This window comes from Dryas octopetala, chromosome 2 (assembly GCF_963921425.1).
Source record: "Dryas octopetala chromosome 2, drDryOcto1.1, whole genome shotgun sequence".
NCBI lineage: Eukaryota > Viridiplantae > Streptophyta > Magnoliopsida > Rosales > Rosaceae > Dryas > Dryas octopetala.
Window position 1 is genome coordinate 709576 of NC_141367.1, and position 19205 is coordinate 728780.

Consider the following 19205-nt stretch of genomic DNA (forward strand, 5'->3'; position numbering starts at 1 on the left):
GTTCACAAGCTGAAAATCAGTAATTCAGATTATCTATTATTCTATTTGGATATGAAGCTTTCCTTATATTTGAAAATCTTGGCATTTTGTTTTTTCCACACACACCACATACGCTTCAGGATATTCTCAATTATAGGAACTTCTGAAGAGTAGCACAAGCCCAACATATCAAAGTAGCTTTTATGCAACTTTTTGGCTTCCTTGTTTTTGTCTTTTTGGGCAGCAGTCCTTAATAATTATCTCTCAAATTTGTGTGTGTGTGTGTCTGTGAGTGAGAGAGAGAGAGAGAGAGAGAGAGAGAGAGAGAGAGAGAGAGAGAGAGACATACAAACCATCAACAAAGAGGAGGACAGAGAGCTAGGCTTGTGAAAGTCAGGAGGTGTATGTTTTAAGTTGTAGATCGAGATATAAGTGTTGATTAGTCTATTGGGTAAAACTCAGATTTAAATGAATTGTAGACAACACTATATATCTTAATCATTAGTGGTGGACATGGTGATTCCTCATCTTCCACTTTCTTTTTCTCTGTTAGTTTATTGTTTGATTTGATTGAAGTTTGATTGAATTCATTGAGAATTCTAAGAGAGAGAATCACTGGTGCGATACTCACTGGTGGTAAAAACAAAAGTAATGACAAGCTTACTAAATTACTGTAATATAAAGAAGTAAAATGTCAATGGAAAAATTGCATAAATTATATTTCAATTATGAATTTTTTCCTCGGTAACAACTAGATATGTATGATTATCCCAAAACTAAAATGTTAATTAAGCATATATGTTAAACTAAGTGATAAGTTGGACGCCACATAAATTGTAGCAAGTTTGATTTTGGCCTATTCCTGGTACAGTAGTTTCCAGCCTTCATGCACAAAGTACAGGCTTAAGTATTCAGACTAGCCAATTTATATGAGAAATGCCAAAGAATATGAGTGGATGATATTTACCACTACTGTTTACTGAGGCCCTTATGACAATTATGCATCTTAATCAAATCTCTTTAGGAAAGTCATGATATTTTATACAACCAAAAATATATATATATTTAAAATTTGGTTGTAGGATAATCAAAGATTGAAATTCTTAATCTTGCTTGAAAGATATTTGATCAGTTTAATTTCTTAAAGACCTTAGACAGGGTTCGAACTGAAGGGTCAACTGAAATTTTAGCATACAGACATGTAAGAATGTGTCTAAAGTCGAAAGTAAACAATTCATGTGACTAGTAACATTATGCCCTTGAAATGCTTAAAATTAGTTGTCTAGTATGTATCTTAGATTGTAGTACATAATTCAAAATTTGGAAACAAAAGAAAAATTAATCTTTAGTTGTTTATTTGTATTTTCTTAGGAGTATAATTGTTGTTTATTTTTAAGAAACATTCATCTTACGTTCCTCAAGAATAATAATGTGATTTGTATTCAAATAGTGCATCCATAAATTTTTGGTCCTCTTGAGTCTTGATGCATGATTTCTAATTTTTTTTGGTTTTGTTCTTTGGCTTTATTGAGTTTTGTTGGTTTTTGTTTTGGTGTAATTATTTAATGGGTTTATGGTGTTGACTTTTGGCAAATCTAGTGCTATACCAACAAAAATGTTCCTACTTCCTACCAATAATTATAATTAGTTATCAATACTATATTATATACACACACAAATGGGAAAGAATGATAATAATAGCAACACTACTACAAATGTGAGAAGTGGATCCCGAACTTCGGCAATATGGAATGCTCAAACTATAATTAGATTCTGTGATCTGTGTATCAAGGAGGTGGATGTAAGAAATCGTCCTGGTACTCATTTTAATAAAATTGGATTGGAAAGGTTGGTTGCAAATATTAATAAAGAGACAAGAAGACAATATGATAGATCACAATTGAAAAATAAGTGGGATGCACTCAAAATTGAATGGAAACTGTGGAAAGAACTAATTGGGAAAGAAACCGGTCTCGGGTGGAATTCGACTAGTAATATTGTTGATGCATCTGATGAATGGTGGCAAAACAAAATTCAGGTGTGTAAACTTATTACTTTTTAATGATTTTTTTTACTATAGTATGAAATATGAATATGCAAAATTTCGAAAGGAGGACATTAATTCTGAGATGATAGAGAAGTTAGATAGGATGTTCATGAACACCACTGCCACTGGTAAGCACGCTTTCCCAAGGATGATGTCTTTGCAGTTGAAGATAGTGGTGATTCATCAGATGAATTCATCAAAATTGAAATTCACGATCAAGCTGTGAAAAGTATTGAAGAAAGGGGGGAAAAGAGATCAACCAATCCAAATGATACACAAGCTAAGAATGGAAGGAAAGGTAAAGGAGTTGTTGTAGGAGGAGGGAAGGTGGGAGGTGCTGCAAAATTATCTCAGCAAATTGATTGACTTGTTTATGTAGTTGAAGGTAGAAGTGCTCCAGTCTCATTGAATACAGGTTTACATGGCAGTACTATTCCTGAAGTGATGCAAGTAGTTGAAACTCTACCTGGAGCAGAGCCTGGTAGCAAGTTGTGGTAGTTTGCAACTCAGTTATTCATATCTCAAGAGAAGAGAGAGATGTTTTCTTTCATGAAAGATTCTGACCTCAAGCTACAGTATCTTAATCATGAATTAGCTAAAATATAAGTAGGAGAGATCGACTATTTTATTTTCAGGGCCCTTATTTTGTGTTTATTTTATATTAGGTTATTGACATTATTGTTTGAATTGGCGATTTTTATTTGGATTGCTAACTTATTATATTTGACTATTATTTAGATAATTTTTTTTTTGTTTTGCTATTATCTGTATGATCATTTTTTATATTTCTGTATTTAATATTTGTATTCATGGTGGAATGATGTTTCATGAAAACATATACAACTTGCAGGTTTATTTTAGGGTATGAACATTCCTGAAGATGAAGTGACAAACCAAATTATATGCGTATGTGCCCGAGCTATTGAACTTTATTATCTAAAATGTCTTTATAAAAATCCTTGTATGGATTCTTCTCAAACAGGTAATATTTGGTTGATGGGAGTGTTAGAAGGAAATGATAGTCGTTGTCATAATCTATTTAGGATGGACAAAGATGTCTTTATAAGATTATGTGATGACTTGCAAATCAATTGCGGGTTGAAGGGTAGCAGGAGAATGGGTGCTGCTGAGATTTTGTGAATGTTTTTACACATTTTAGGACATGGTGCAAGAAATAGACTAGCACAAGAATGATTTCAACATTCTGGTGAAACTGTGAGTAGATATTTTGGTATTTTACTAGATATTGTATGTCGTATGGCTATAGATGTCATAAAACCATTGGATCCCGAGTTTAAAACAATCCCACTAGAAATAATGAGAGATTCCAGATATATGCCTCATTTTAAGGTAATTATTATACTTTTTTTTTTCATGTAAATTAGGGTTTATAATTTTATTTGAAGCCTTTCTTATTATCATTTGTAGGATTGCATTGGTGCTATTGATGGAGTACATGTGCATGCCTCAATATCTCCCTGTGATCAAGTACCATATATTGGAAAGAAGGGAGTACTGACACAAAATATAATGGCCGCATGCAATTCATATTTGCATGTGCAGGTTGGGAAGGCACTGCTCACGATACAAGGGTATTCCTTTCGATTCTACGAGATCATACTTTGAATTTTCCTAAACCTCCAAATGGTAATTTTTTAAGAAAAAAAATGTGTACATAATTTAATTTCTTGTTCAATTTATAATTAAACATTTTATTATAAACCAAATATATCTTGTATTTTCAGGAAAATATTATCTAATGGATGCAGGATACCCACAAATGAAAGGTTATTTAAGACCATATAAAGGTGAAAGGTATCATCTTCCTGATTTCCGTAGGGGTACTCAACCAATTGGCTATAAAGAAGTATTCAACTAAGCACATTCTTCTCTTAGAAGCGTTATTGAACTCACTTTTGGAGTGTGGAAAAAAAGATGGAATATATTACGAGACATGCCTAGTATCCATTCAAGAAGCAAGTGAAAATAGTTATTGCAACCATGACACTTCATAACTATATAAGAAAGCATGCCCAACGTGATTATCATTTTGAAGAAAGTGGAGATGACCCAAATGACTTCCTAAGTGAAGAGATAGGAAGGGAAGCTCATGCACAAGAAGATGGTAGGGTAGCACAAGAAATGGAGGCATTGAGGAATAATATTGCTGCAAGTTTAATGAGTGCATCATCTATTTAGATATTTTAATATATATATATATTTATATAGGAGTAGTTTAGTTATTTTTATAAACCAAAATTATTTAATATTTATGTTGTATGTAGGATTTAACAGTCAACATTGGTTAGTATTCAAGTTTCATTACTTATTCAATTAAAATTATGGTACTTCAATGTGCCATTGAAATTATGGCACCGTATTTGTATTAATAAATTTTAATGTTTTTTTTTTTGAGAAATAAAATTATAATGGTTTGCAATTTTTTTCCAAATGTAATTTTGAAACGATGCCAAACATAATAAGTTTATTTGTCTATGGTTGGTATATATTTATAAATATATATATATTTTTTGCAAATTGGAAATTATGAAAAAACTTAGAACAAAAAAAATGTATAAACGTAAGTAGAAGTTGTTTTTTAACCAAGTAACTATAAAACACTTTCAGCCTCATGTCCATGTTATTCATTATATACAGTCAAAGCACTTTTAACACTAATATTTATCAAACATATAAGAATCGTTTTTTGTACCTACAACACTTTTCATAATACAGTTGAACAAACACTCAATTGTTTTATTTCACAGCTGATTATAATCACAACACATTTGACAGTGATTATTTTCACAGCATAGCAATACCAAACTAGCCCTTGCTTACTATCAGCATGAATGGCTGCCATCTTTTCTACCAAATGGTTAGCGGCTGCAATAACTCCAGGTAGTTTGGGAAAAGGTACCAAGTCAAGAGTGTGCTGAGGGGTTCTGCCAAACACTATTTCAAATGGTGTTTAATTTCCCAGTAGAACAGTTCACCATATTGTTATAGGCAAACTCAACTTGAGCAATAGCAAAATCTCACTGCTTGGGTCGATCACCAGAAATATAATTAATAAAATTGCCCAACGTCCTATTCACCACCTATGTCTGACCATTAGTTTGTGGGTGACAAGTGCTGTTGTACTGGAGTATAATGTCAAAACGTCTCCATAAAGTGCGCCAAAAGTGGTTGAGAAACTTACTGTCATGATCAGAAGTGATGGTTTTAGGTATGCCATGGAGACGAGCAATCTCACGGAAGAATAAATTAGAAATATTTGTGGCATCCATGGTCTTTTTACAAGGGATGAAGTGCGCCAATTTTGAAGAGCAGTCAACTACCACAAAGACATAATTCATGCCTCGTTGGGTTCGAGGAAGACCCAAAACAAAATCCATTAATAAATCCTTGATCCCATGGTGCATTAGGTACTAGTAAAGGAGTATAAAGGCCAGTATTTTGAGATTGGCCTTTGGCTGCTTGACAAGTGTAGCACGGATGAACATAACGACCAAAATTAGTCTTCAACTACGGCCAGTAATACCGCAGCTCCACCAGAGTTATACTTCTATCTTTTCCCAAGTGACCAACCAATCCTCCCCCATGTAATTCTTTGATGATGTGCTCCCAAAGAGAACCTTTAGAAATGCAAAGACGAGTTCTTGTAAAGAGGAAACCATCATGTAGCTGAAATTCTCCATTATTTCGCTGATTAGTGGTGCATTTCAACAACTCATCCGTGAAATCTTCATCATCTGCATATAAATCCTTCAAATAATCAAACCCAGCCACCTCTTATTTTAGAGTGACCAAGAAAGAAACTCTCCTACTCAAGGCATCTACAACTTTATTCTGCTGCCCGACTAAATTTGTGTTTTAAGACAAAAGTAAATTCTTAGAGAGTTGATATCCATCGAGCATGCATACGATTTGTCGTGGTGGAGCTGTTGATAAATTTCAATGCTTGATGGTCTGTGAATAGAATAAATTCTCATTGCACTAAATAATGCTTCCAGTGTCGCAAAGCACGAACCACAACATACAATTCCAGCTCATATACAAACCATCTCTTTCTGGTTTCATTGAGCTTCTCATTATAAAAGGCAATTAGCCTCCCTTCTTAAGACAGAACAACTCATATGCCAACATAAGAGGTTTCACAATCAACTTGAAATAATTTTTCAAAGCTGGGAAGAGCTAACACTGGGGCAGAAGTCAACTTTTCCTTGATGAGCTAAAAATTTTCTTTAGCCTCCTTGGACCATGTGAATTGTTATTACTTCAGACAGTTTGTAAGAAGAGCTGCAATTAATACTACTAAGATTCTTGACAAAACGCCTATAGAATGTTTCCAATCCATGAAAGCTACAGCGCACCTCATGGACTGATTGAGGTGTAGGCCACTCCAGGATCGCTTTAACTTTCTCTTCATCTATTTTGATGCCAGAATTGGTCACCACATAACCCAAGAATACAAGGCTATCTTTTAGGAAGCTGCATTTCTTTGGTTAATAAACAAACTATTTTCACTCAATATAGTGAAAACTTCCCAAAGATGTTTGAGGTGTTCTTCTTCAGTTTTGTTGAAGTTTTGTTGAAAATATCGTCAAAATAGACAACAACAAATTGACCAATAAATGATTTAAGTATCTAATTCATTAACCTCATGAATGTACTTGGCATATCCAAAAGTCTAAAAGGCATCACTAGCCAGTCGTACATCTTTTCCTTTGTTTTGAAGGCAGTTTTCCACTCATCTCCTGGTCTGATGCGGATTTGGTGGTATCCGCTCTTCAAGTCTAGTTTAGAAAAGACTTGTGAACCTTCTAACATGTCAAGCATATCATCCAATCTTGGAATTGGAAATCTATATTTAACTGTAATTTTGTTGATTGCCCTACTGTCGATGCACATCCTCCAACTCTCGTCTTTCTTTGGAGTTAACAAGGCTGGACTACACAAGGGCTCATGCTAGCCCTTACAACACCTTTGTTGATCAATTCTTCTACTTACCCCTGCAAAATCTCATGCTCCTTAAGACTCATTCGACAATCGAGCAAATTGGGTAGGGTAGCTCCTGGAAAAAGGTCTATATGGTGCTGGATGTCTCGCATGGGTGACAGTCCATCTAGTAAATCATAGGGCATGATCTTTTGAAATTCTGCCAGCAATGGTTTCAACTTCTCTGGCACAAGCTCGGTGTTGACATCAGCTCCTTTCACCACCAAGGCATACAACTTCTTCTTTATAAAATTTCTCAATTAAAAAAGAAATGCAACACCTTTTAGTTACTTTAGTTTCACCAACCTGTTTGATCCAGCCAATGGTGTAAGGGGCATGGTGTTTCCTCATCTTCAATTGAAGTTAACCATAGTCTTAAAGACAATGTTCTCCCTTATGCCGCCATCTATGATTAAAGTACAAACTTTCTGGTTGAAAGTGGACCTTGTCTGAAAAAATTTATGGCGTTGAGAATTGAGGTCTTGCTTTGGGATGTATAACAACTTGCACACCACTAGTGAAACACCTTCATCTTTGTAAATCACCTCAGTGTCACTTTGATAATCATCTCCATACTCTTGCAGCGCCTCATTATCAACATCTTCATGAGTGACCAGATTTACTTTACGTTAAGGAGAAGTATTTGAACGATGACTTGGTTGTCCACATTAGTAACATTTGATTGGCGGTGGTGGGGCATAAGCTAGGGTTTGTTGATGCATTCCTTGGATTGGCTCCTCCGAAAACCTTGGTATGGCTAGTTCCAAACTCTAGATTTGTATTAGGTGGTGGATTGCTACTTTTGGTGACTGCTTTACCATTGCCTTGGTCTTGGGTAGGAAGACTGTCTTTTCCAGAATATTGTTGTCATGTATTTGGACGGTCAAGCTGAGCTTCAACCTTTGTGGCTAGCTGAACTGCATCTTTGAGAAAATAGATAGGTTGTAGAGCAACACAATCATGTATAGTTGGCCTTAATCCCCCAATAAACCTTGCAACTTGTTGTATTTCTATTTCTGCCAAATTATTTCGAGCAGAAAGACGATAAAATTATGTAGCATATATAGTACGTCCCGTACTATTTAATTGCCTTGACAACAATTCTGGTAGTGCTTAAATAACACCTAATCATAATCTGTTGGAAGAAAGTGAGAATAAAGCAATTGCCTCATACGTGGTCAGGTCCTTATTGCCTTTTTTCCCTAATGCATTCTTGTGAGTTGCAATTGTTTCCACCAAACTGAAGCTCCACCTTTCAACTTATAAGCCACAAGCTTAACTTTTTTGTCCTCTTAAAGTTCCATATAATGAAAGAAACGTTCTACTTCCGACAGCCAATCAAGAAAGTCTTCTATGTGAAAATTACCATTGAAAGAAGGAAGGTCTACCTTGATTCGATAGTCACGGTCTTGGCCATCCTTTTGGTTTTCGGGCAGTAGATGGATATTGTCTACTTCTTCATCGCTAGAATCATAATCATATACTGCTTTGTGATGGTTTCAACTTGAGGCTTGCGATTCAAGGCTTGAGTGATCTATGCAAGAGCGTTTTGCATCTCTTGTTGAAAGGCTTCAAATGTAGCTTGAGTAACTGGTGCGTTGTCAGCCCTAGAAACAAGGATAGGCCATGCTCTAATACCAACTTAACGTAGGGTGAACAACAAGGGAAAAATCACTGTCTCAACCTTAATGAGAAATAAGTAGGGAACATAAATAGGGAGTAAGAAGTGAAGGTAAACTTGAATTCATTCTGATATCTTAGCAGAGTATAAGACTTTACTTATAGGAATATAGATTCATTCCCCTTGACTTAAGACTTAAATATAATTACTACGCTTAAACAATGAATTCTATAAATCATCAAATTACAATGAATCATTATTAATTATACTTATCCAGTCATAAGTTCTACATCACTCACCCTGATTCTCTCTCTCATTCATATTAATATGTTCATTGATGCCATGTTTACTCAAAAGGAATGAGAGTGAAATGAATAGGAGTCATTCTCAGTCCACTCCAATCATGTGTTTACTTACATTTAGGAATCAAAAAGTAAATGGGCCCCACTCCAAAGTAAGAATCACACTCCTCTTTTTAAAGAAATCACAATCTTTGGGGGGACTAGGTATTGATTCTCATTCCACTTGGAGAATGTTTACTAAACTGAAATCAGAATAAGCATAAATCAAGATAAGTATAAATCAGAATGAGTCAAAATCAGTAATTACCATTAACGTATTTACTAACTGTTATGAATCAGAATAAAAATAAATTTGATTCTCATAAACATGTTTACTAATTGGCAGGAATCGAAATCAAAATCTGTTTGATTACTAAAATGCCCCCATACAAAATTAATAATATTTATGTCAATTATTAAATAATCATAATTTTTATACTTTTAATTATAAGTTATAATATTTTAGAAATATTGATATGGTGTAAAAAGAAAAACTATTGAGCATGGTGACATCTTATGATTTTTTTATTTCATCTATAGAGGGTATTTTTAGATTATCAAAAAATATGTGAGGGTGTTTTGGACATAAAATTTTCATTTTCATTCCGGACCCCCTATGGAATCCAATTCCTCCAAATTCATGAATCACATTCCTAATTTCATGTGGGCCCCACATCCATTCACGTTCCCGTATATGTTAATGTTTACACTGTAATTTGGTATTAAGCCAAAGGCATGACCAAGCTTAAATTCACTAAGGCCCAATGACCAGGCCCAGCTCATGTTCAAATGTTGGCCTAACTCATGAGTCCAACTCTTGAAGAAGTCGCTATGTGTTGTCCAAATAGAGGTGCCACGTGAACAAAGATCATGGTAAGTGTTTTCAAGCAAATCAAACAGTTCCTGGCAAAATCTCTCTCGCCGAAAGAGCAACATTTCAAAAATTACCAAGTGTTTTTTCTTTTGGACCGGAATAACTTCATCAACTCTTCGACGAACAGCAAAACAAAGAAGCATCTTTTGTCAGAAGTCAGAGCTATCAACGAATGTCATGCGATAGATTGAGCATAAAGTATTAACACAGATCCCAAGAAGCAAAATGACGGCCCCAGATGATGGAAAGTGACATTTTAGTTAGGAACAAGTTTCAAAAAGAATATATGTGAGACTGACACTGTTTGAACAAGTTTCAAAGACAACTTCCATTGTTGGACATGCAGAGTTGGTCAGGAACAAGTTCTCATGACAGGCGGCACAATTGGAGCGTTCACACTTAGAAAATACAAGTATAAAAAGGGGAAAAATCTAACATAAAAGGGATCCACGATCAACACAAAAACACAAATCTTGAAAACAAGACCCAACCCCTCAGCTTTTCAAGTTCATCAACCTTTCTTCAAATTCTTAAGATCTTCAACTTCTCAACCTCTCAACTTCTCAGCCTCTCAGTCAAATACTCAGAAATTTTAAGTATTTGATTAATTTCAAGTTCTTGAGTTTTTAGCATTTCTTTTTTGTAGTTTTGCTGAGGTTTCCTCCTTGGTATTGATTTTCCTTTAAGTTTCGATAGTTAAGTTTTATGTATTTATCATAAGGTTCATTGTTAGAACTACCATTGTATCTTATTTCCAAGAAAACCAGATTGTGCATATTTTTTTTATTAAGGTCTATTATTGCATTATGCATCCAATCACCCAGCAAAATATCTATCGCACTTATGAGTTTGAAGCTATAGTCATAGAAACTTTTGATGATTAAAAAGTCCTTAAGGATCAAGACAGTTTGAACCTTTGGTAAGTCCATGTTTCTTGCTTGCCATACAATTACTTGATTAAAAAAGAAAGATCTGCTGCAACTCATACAAACTAATCAAACAAACAATTTTTGTTACTGCCATCTCGGCTGAGGACAGTGGCACGCCTTCGCAACTACTACGAATGCAGTGCTACCTGTCAGGATTCCCAGTGGAATCTCGCCGTAGGTTTTGAGGATAACAGACCTTTTGTTTTCCCTTGGCTAAAATCGAAGATCCAAAACCTATACCCTTGATTTTTTCCCAACCTCAGATCAAACCTCTCTCCCTAAAGTCCATAACCACTTTAATCTCAAAAATTGCAAAATCCCTAATCGATTCAAGAGTTTAGTGAAAAAAATTGGGAAGATTACGTACTCGGGTTACGACGACATCGAGGCAATATGCATTGGAAGATTCGCACCGACGACGACTACAATATTCCCATATATGGTAAGAACCATTTTTCTAGGTACAATAGAAGGATTTTTCTGGGTATATGATAGATACATTTTTTGGGTATATGATAGATGTATTTTTCTTGGTTTACGATATCTCTAATTGAATTTTCTGTTGTGTGTGATGGGTTGTGTGTTTGGAAGGAAAATTTGTATTTTGTGGGCGATTTATACTAGTTTAGTGTCTGGGGCTTTTGGTCTGGGAACAAGTGCATGTGTGGTTGAATAGTTGTTGTGTATTACTAATCTACTACTTTGTTTAGTAGTGTAATACTTTATTGGGAAACTTTTTGGATGATTGTTGGTGGAATATTAAAGTGGTCGTTCGGTGTTTGGTGGTCTTGGAAAATATATGCATTTTAGTAGGTTAGTGGTCCTACTTGCTCCCTGTGAATACAAATTAACAAGTTGTTGACAATGTCAAGGCTATTGCTTAATATTTAAGTGCATGTGTGTGGTCATAGAAGGAATTTCACCATTGCTTTACAGTGTGTGCATGCCTTATCTTTACGTGTGATCTTTTACTATTTTGTACAAATATTCCTGAAAGATTCTCAATACGTTTGCATCATGGTGGACAATTAACAAGTCAAGACTATAAATGTGGGAAGGTAACATGGGTTGATCAGTGTGATAAAGAATTGATGACTTTAGCTGAAATAGATGAAATTGCATATGTTTTGGGATATAGTGGAACCTTTGTGTTTTACTATTACAAAGAGCCTGGGGTTGACTTTGAACAAGGAATTAGGTGGCTGGAGTGGGAGAGGGATGTATTGAGGATGTGTGCTTATGTGCATGAAGAAACAACAATTATTGACATGTTATTTGAGCATTTGTGCCCTCTGGATGCATATACCAGACACTAGGAATATGTTGAAAGTTTGTATTAGGTGATTTATCTACTTAATTAACTTGATTAAAACCACAGTCAGTAATCGAATCCCAATTTTTGTTTACATGATGACTCATCAAATAGACTTAAATCTGAAGTCACAGATTGACACTTGTAAATCAAAATACAACTTTTGTAACAAACACAAATCAAAACACACCAAAGGATCAAGTGACAACCTATACACTCAAATGACCCATCAAAGTAGACATTCCAGTGTTATCCACAACTACAGTGGTGTGTGATTAACAAGACAGTTTCATATGACATATAACAATATCAATCATATATATTCAATGCAATGTGTTTAAAAGTTGAGTGAGTCAGTAAACATAACAACACAAAATAGAGACGAAGACACTCAAGATGTTCACCCAAAAAAACCACAGATGGTAAAAATGGGGGTCTTCTTCAGCTGACCGGGCAATCCACTATACAGGAGATTTAATACAAATGGAGCATACAGCACACAAGCTCAATCACTAAGTCCTAAATTAAGTGGCAGCTTCTTACCCCTTTATGCAACTTCCAAAAGCATGGTAATCAGTCAATCATGAAGAAGACAGCTCAATCTCCAAGCTCATCAACCTATAACACCGATTCATACCAAACACAACAGATTCTTCAATATATGAACATGATATGCAGATTTGGATTCTTTAAAAATCAACTTTCTCAAGCAAGAGACATGAAAAAGCTAATGGAGAATCTTAGATCTAAAATCTAAATGATAGTGTTTATAAATTTGTGAAAAACTTTAGAACACACTCAAACACATTCAGATTTTAGATGATGAAAAACAAGTTAAGAAAATCATTTAGTTTTCAACTTCAAAAAACCAGTTTCTTACTTGAAAAGATGAGCACTCACGCAAATAACCCAAGCAAACACTCAGCAAGAATATGCAAGGAAAAATGCTCATCAACCCACAAAGAAAATGTAGACCATTACACCCATATACCCCGTACAACACACACATACACCAACCATGTTTTCTCGTGCCACATGAAAACCAATCAATAGCTGTCCGCAAGAGATAAATAAAGGGCATATTCTTTTTGTCCTAAAAAGGTATCCTAGTATAGCTGTGGATAAGAATATGGAGCTGTAAAATCAATTATTTCTTTATTTTGCAAAATTTAGAAAAAAAAAAAAAGGAAGAAGATGAATAGTGTTAAGGAGTGTGTGAGTGCGTGAAGACTAGCTGAAATGATAAAGCACATGTCTTGAACAGATTGATTCAATGAAAGAACCAGTTCATGTGCTGTGCACATGCATGTTTAGAAAACAGGAAATGAGCTTTAAATGGAATGGGCTTTAATAACAAATCACGAAATGACCCACTAAAGTGACACAATCATTTAAGTGTTAAAACTGCATGTGCATTGCACGTATGAAGAAAATTGTCCTTATGTTCAATGAGTTACTAGTCAAATAGACACAATGAGAGTCTACAGAGCATTTAAGCAGGCTCAAAACATCATAGAGGATACTCATGATGAGCAATACATAAAACTGTGGGACTATTGTGTTGAAATTAGGAGGACAAACCCGGGCAGTACGTACTACCAAGATACAGTTGAAATGTGACAATTTTCTAAGGATGTATATGTGCTTAGGTGCTTGTAAAGAGGGGTTCAAGAGAGGATGCAAACCATTGGTAGGTTTGGATGGATGTCACTTGAAGAGTGTGTTTCGTGGACAATTACTCTCTGCAGTTGGAGTAGATGCAAATGAAGAGACATGAGTCATCGCATATGCAGTATGTGAGATCGAGAACAAGGATTCCTAGATGTGGTTCCTGTGTTTGCTAGCTGATGACAATGACATTGTGAATCAAAATGGATTCACTTTTATTTATGATCAACAAAAAGGCCTCATGCCAGCTTTGCAGACTGTTCTTCCCAATTCTCACCATCGATTATGTGTCAAGCACATGAACACAAATATCAACATGTCATACAAGGGATTGGCTTTAAAGAATGCAATGTGGAAGTGTGCAAGATCAACCACACCTGCATATTTTAGGTTTGCTATGGAAGAGTTGCAAAAAATGCATGACAATGCACATAATTGGTTACTCGAGAGGCCAGTTGAACATTGGAGTAGGGCTTTCTTTAGCACCTTCCCTAAGTGTGATATGCTGCTTAACAATCTTTGCGAGTCATTTAACTCTATGATACTCAAGGCTAGGGGGAAGCCAATTCTTACAATGCTGGAGATGATAAGAACTATGTTGATGAAGAGAATTCAGGTGAGGAGAGATAAGATGAGGGCATATGTGGGAGTCATATGCCCAAAGATTAAAATGAAATTAGAGTAAAATAAGGTGGCTAGTGCTGAGTGTCTTATCACTTGGAATGGAGATAATAGTTACCAAGTGTGTGTTGGAAGGATTAATCAGTTCACAGTTGACTTAGATAATTATACATGCACCTATAGAAAATTTCAGTTGACTGGCATCCCATGTGTTCATGCATGTGCAGCTCTCAGATTCACTAGGAAGCAGCATGAAAAGTTTGTAGATCCATGTTACACAAGAACTAAATATTTTGAGGTTTATAATTGTCTGATAAACCTAGTGAGTGACATGATGCTTTGGGAGCCTACTAGTGGACCAGAAATTTCTCCTCCCTAGTATAATAGACAGCCTGGGAGGCCAAGAATGAAGAGGAAAAAATGAGTTTATGAGGTAACAACTAGAGCACAATCAACAAAGGATGAAAACCTTGGGAGAAAAAAACAGGCCACTGTGAAAGGTAGCCATTGCAAAAAAACTGGACATAATGCTAAGACATGTCACAAACACAAGCCCCTAAGGGAAAGGTCAGCAAAAACAAGAGTGCAAAGTGCCACTACTGAGGTATATGAAATAATTTTATGACTTAGTTGTTGCAATGTATTAATGAGATATTTTTTGCATCATAAATTAACTTTGTCCCTTCATCTCATGTAGACAAGCACATTTGCCCCACCAAGCACCACTGCCCGACCAAAAACCACTACAAGGCCAAAGGCATATGTGTGATTTAAACATGTTGCTGATAAATTTGACTTATATTTAAGTTTGTTAGAAAGAGAGTATGTGATATCAAATATATTGAAAACTTGGATTAATATGCAGGCAAGTAAGAATTCTCAATCAAACACCATTTATGCACCAGCAGCTACACCCTCCTCCCAAGCAACCATCTCATCCGCACCAGTACCCACTCAATCTTCACAAGAAACTACAAGCAACACAAGGAAGAATTATACAAATCAGTGATGAAGGCCTCAGCTATGACATATTTTGGAAATACCCTGGACTTATTTTGGTTTTGAGTCATATGCATTGTTGACAACTTTGAATTATGGGATAGGTCATAGATATGTATTTTGGATAGACCTTTGCATTTTGGGCAGACTATTGTTAGTTGGACTGACATGAAAGGCTTCTTAGATAGTTAGATATGTATTTTGGACAGTTGTGAAATGTTTATTTTGGTAAACTATATGTAACATTGGCGGGTTAGACGTCGTAGGCTTTTATTGGCCTTGTTATTTTGTATTATATTGGCCTTGTTATTTTGGCTGGATATGACTCAATTATATGGATAAGTTTCATTATTTTGTCTGCCACCAAACTTTTAGATATTGCACATGATGTTATTGGAATTATTTTGGAATTATTATGGATTATATTGGCCTTGACATGTTGGCTAATTTTTTTTTCCCTCTTTTACCTCTTATATTGATTAATTTGTTATTCCAGGTTAAAGGATACCACAATTGTATCGACTAAAACAAAAAAATGATATTGTCACTTCATTCATTAGGATACCACAATGTGGTTGAAGATGTCATACAGCCAACCTTCAAACACCAGGACTAGGGAGTTTCAAAACATACAAAGCCTACAAGAGCATATTTCCCAAGTTCACTACTAACACTAGTACAAACCCATAATTTCCAACCCCCCAACGCGAAAGCTTCAACCTTTTCAAACTAACAAAATTTGGCATAAAAAGAAGAAGAAGAAAGAAATCAATCAAGAAACACCATCGAAGCCCAAACACTTTCTTTGTCATTTGAGTCTTCATTAGATCATCTTCGACCTTTGTCAACTTCTTCAACAGCCTTGGAATGATAACCTTTGAACAATCACACATGGGGGGGTCAATCTAATCGAAGAACTGACAACTTCCTTTTTGCTGCATGGTAAAGAGTACATAGTAAAGAGAAAAATGGTGAGATTACTAATTAAAGAGGAGAGAACTTCCATTCAAACATCAAACACCCAAAGCATCGCATACCCCATATCTGGGACAATGAAGGATACGTCTCATTGGGTTCAAGTCTGTCCAAGAGGTCAACATGACAGCTCTACTACCGCATCCACATGATACCCAGTCCATTTTAGCCACTGTCGAGTTGAAACAAAGCGTGAGTGAGTGTGTGTGTGTGTGTGTGTGTGTGTGTGTGTGTGTGTGAGAGAGAGAGAGAGAGAGAGAGAGAGAGAGAGAGAGAGAGAGAGAGAGAGAGAAAGAAAAGGAAGGACTAGAACCCTAGATCTAGATTGGGGCTTCACATTTTCAAAGTAACCAAACGACCATAGATCTTCATCTATTTTGGAGAGTAGTGGAGAAGATAGACCTAGTGTATGCTCTTATAGTGGTTGATTGGGATTGATGGGTCAAGCATGTTTCAATGGCGTATAGTTTCGAGAGAGGGAGAGAAGAAGTAAAAAGGCGATATGCAGCGTTATTTCAAATCAAATTTCTGTTTTTGCAACTTTTTTTATTTTTTGTTTAAATTATTTTTTTATAACATGTGGTGGTGTGTCAGTCCATGTGGCAGTCAGTCGTGGCCAAGTATATAGTCCGCGTGGACTACGTCAGCACCACGTCCTCAGATAACGGGCTTCTTAACAGTCTGAGTAACAGAGGTGCTAACTTGACACGGAAATGAAGTTGAGGTACATATTTGCAACTTTTTGAACTAGATGTATGAACTTGAAAAACAAAGTATAATTGAGGTATGAAATTGTAATTTAGCCTAAATATTTTTAGTAATTAAATTAGTTTTTATTCCGATTTATGATCATTCATAAACACATGAGTGAGAATAAACTTCATTTTTGATTCCATATTATTAGTAAGCAACTTAATGAGAATGACTCATTCTCTCCCCCATTCCTTCTCACTCTCATTCTTCTTCTCTCTCATTTTTTTTTTGCCATCTTCTTCTCTCTCATTAAATATTAATAAACTTCACCTGAGTGTAGTATAGTTAGGGGTCACTAAAAATCCCAAGGCCCGAAGTCCACCCGAAGCTCGCCCGACCCATTGGGCCCGAAGCCCGATCTGGCTCGAAATTTGGGCCGGCCCGGCCCGAATAGTCATTGGGCTGGGCTTGGGCCATCCCCTTGAAGCCCACTGGCCGCACAAAGCCCGACCCGCTTAGGCCCAGCCCAAAGCTCATTTACACACAATATATCTTTAATAAAAAAATATAGGATTTTGGCTATGTTGTGAATCGAACATAAGATCTCAAGGAACAAACTTCAACTATCAACTAACTGAGCTGATTTATTTGTCTAATTGGTGAATCAAAACATATTTAATAGGTTTTTCGTTTGTATACTCTAATAAATTATTAATATGCTTATTAAGTTATTATATAATACTATAATCATATAATGTTAGTAAATAATAATAATATAAACTGTGTAATACCATAAATAATAAACTTTTAAAATTATATACAACATTACAAATTTACAATTATAGTTATTAAGGTCCATTGATTTTAACTACTAAATTTCAATAATTTTTTAGTTTAGGTACCAAAATTAAATAGCATTTTAGATTAAGTACTAGTTGAAAAGTCAAATAAAATAATAAAGTAAAAGGTATTACAATTTACAAATATTACATCACATGCCACTACAATAAAAAAATAAAAATAATATTACATCACAAATATTACATTAATTTATACTATATTGTATTTTAAAAAAAAATCAATTCAGTCACAACTTAACTGTGACTGTCTTGGTAAATTGAAAGCGACAACTCACACCACTATACTATGTATTATTTTGAGTAAAAATATTGTTTGGACCTCTATTTATACTATATTATAGTATAATTTCTCTAAAAAAAATTCAATTAAGTCACAACTTAATTGTGACTGTCTCACAACTTAGATGTGACTGTCGTTCAGTCACAACTAAATTTGAAGTTGTGAGTGTCGTACAGTCACAACTAAATATGAAATTGAGACTACATTAGCAAATTTTCAAGATAATATAAAAGCCTCAAGGGCAATTTTGTCAAACCTTATAAATTTTAACTAACATCCATCATATGTGGGGTAAAGGACAAAAATGTCAAATGGAAAAGGCTCAAATCAAAGGGCCAATATGTTTGTGATCCAATCTAAAAAACTAGATTTAAATTTAGTAGTTCAATTGAAATATTATATGGTCTTCATGCTATACCAAAAAATTATTAGGATTTGGTATTTAATCCTAATTTTCTATAGTTATTAAAGTTATTATAATAAACTTTTATAATACAACTATAATTAAAGTTATTAAACCACGATCGTTCATTGATTCAACGATCTAAACCGTTCATTTTATATGTTGATAGTCAAAGATCATCCTTAAAAAAAATCGGCCAAATAGGAATTCATCTACCCGTTCGAATGTTCGATTATCATTAGAAAAACCACGATCATTCATTAATTCGATCACCGTTACGTCACTTTTACATTTCCGATTGAGCTAATTTTTTGTAAGGATTCTCTTTGAGTGGGGAACTAAAGTTTGAACGGTTCGGATCGTTGAAAACGCGATCGATATGTGAGCTTCTACATATAAATACACTTTAAGAGTATAATTCTAATAACTTTCCCGTTGAAATCTTGTCGTTTCCATAATTATGAAGACCATAATGTGATTTCAACAATCTGACCCGTTCATTTTCTATGTTCATAGTCAAAGATTATCCTTACAAAAAATCGGCCAAATTGAAATTCATCTATCTATTCAATTATCATTAGAAAAACCACAATCGTTCATTA

At 35.0% G+C, this 19205-nt stretch overlaps 2 pseudogenes; both read left to right on the forward strand.

The window, feature by feature from the left end:
• Window positions 1–1657: 1657 nt before the first annotated feature.
• On the forward strand, window positions 1658–2632 carry LOC147292322 (uncharacterized; annotated as a pseudogene).
• A 438-nt stretch (window positions 2633–3070) lies between these two features.
• Window positions 3071–4225, forward strand: LOC147292323 (uncharacterized; annotated as a pseudogene).
• The last annotated feature ends 14980 nt before the right edge of the window (window positions 4226–19205 follow it).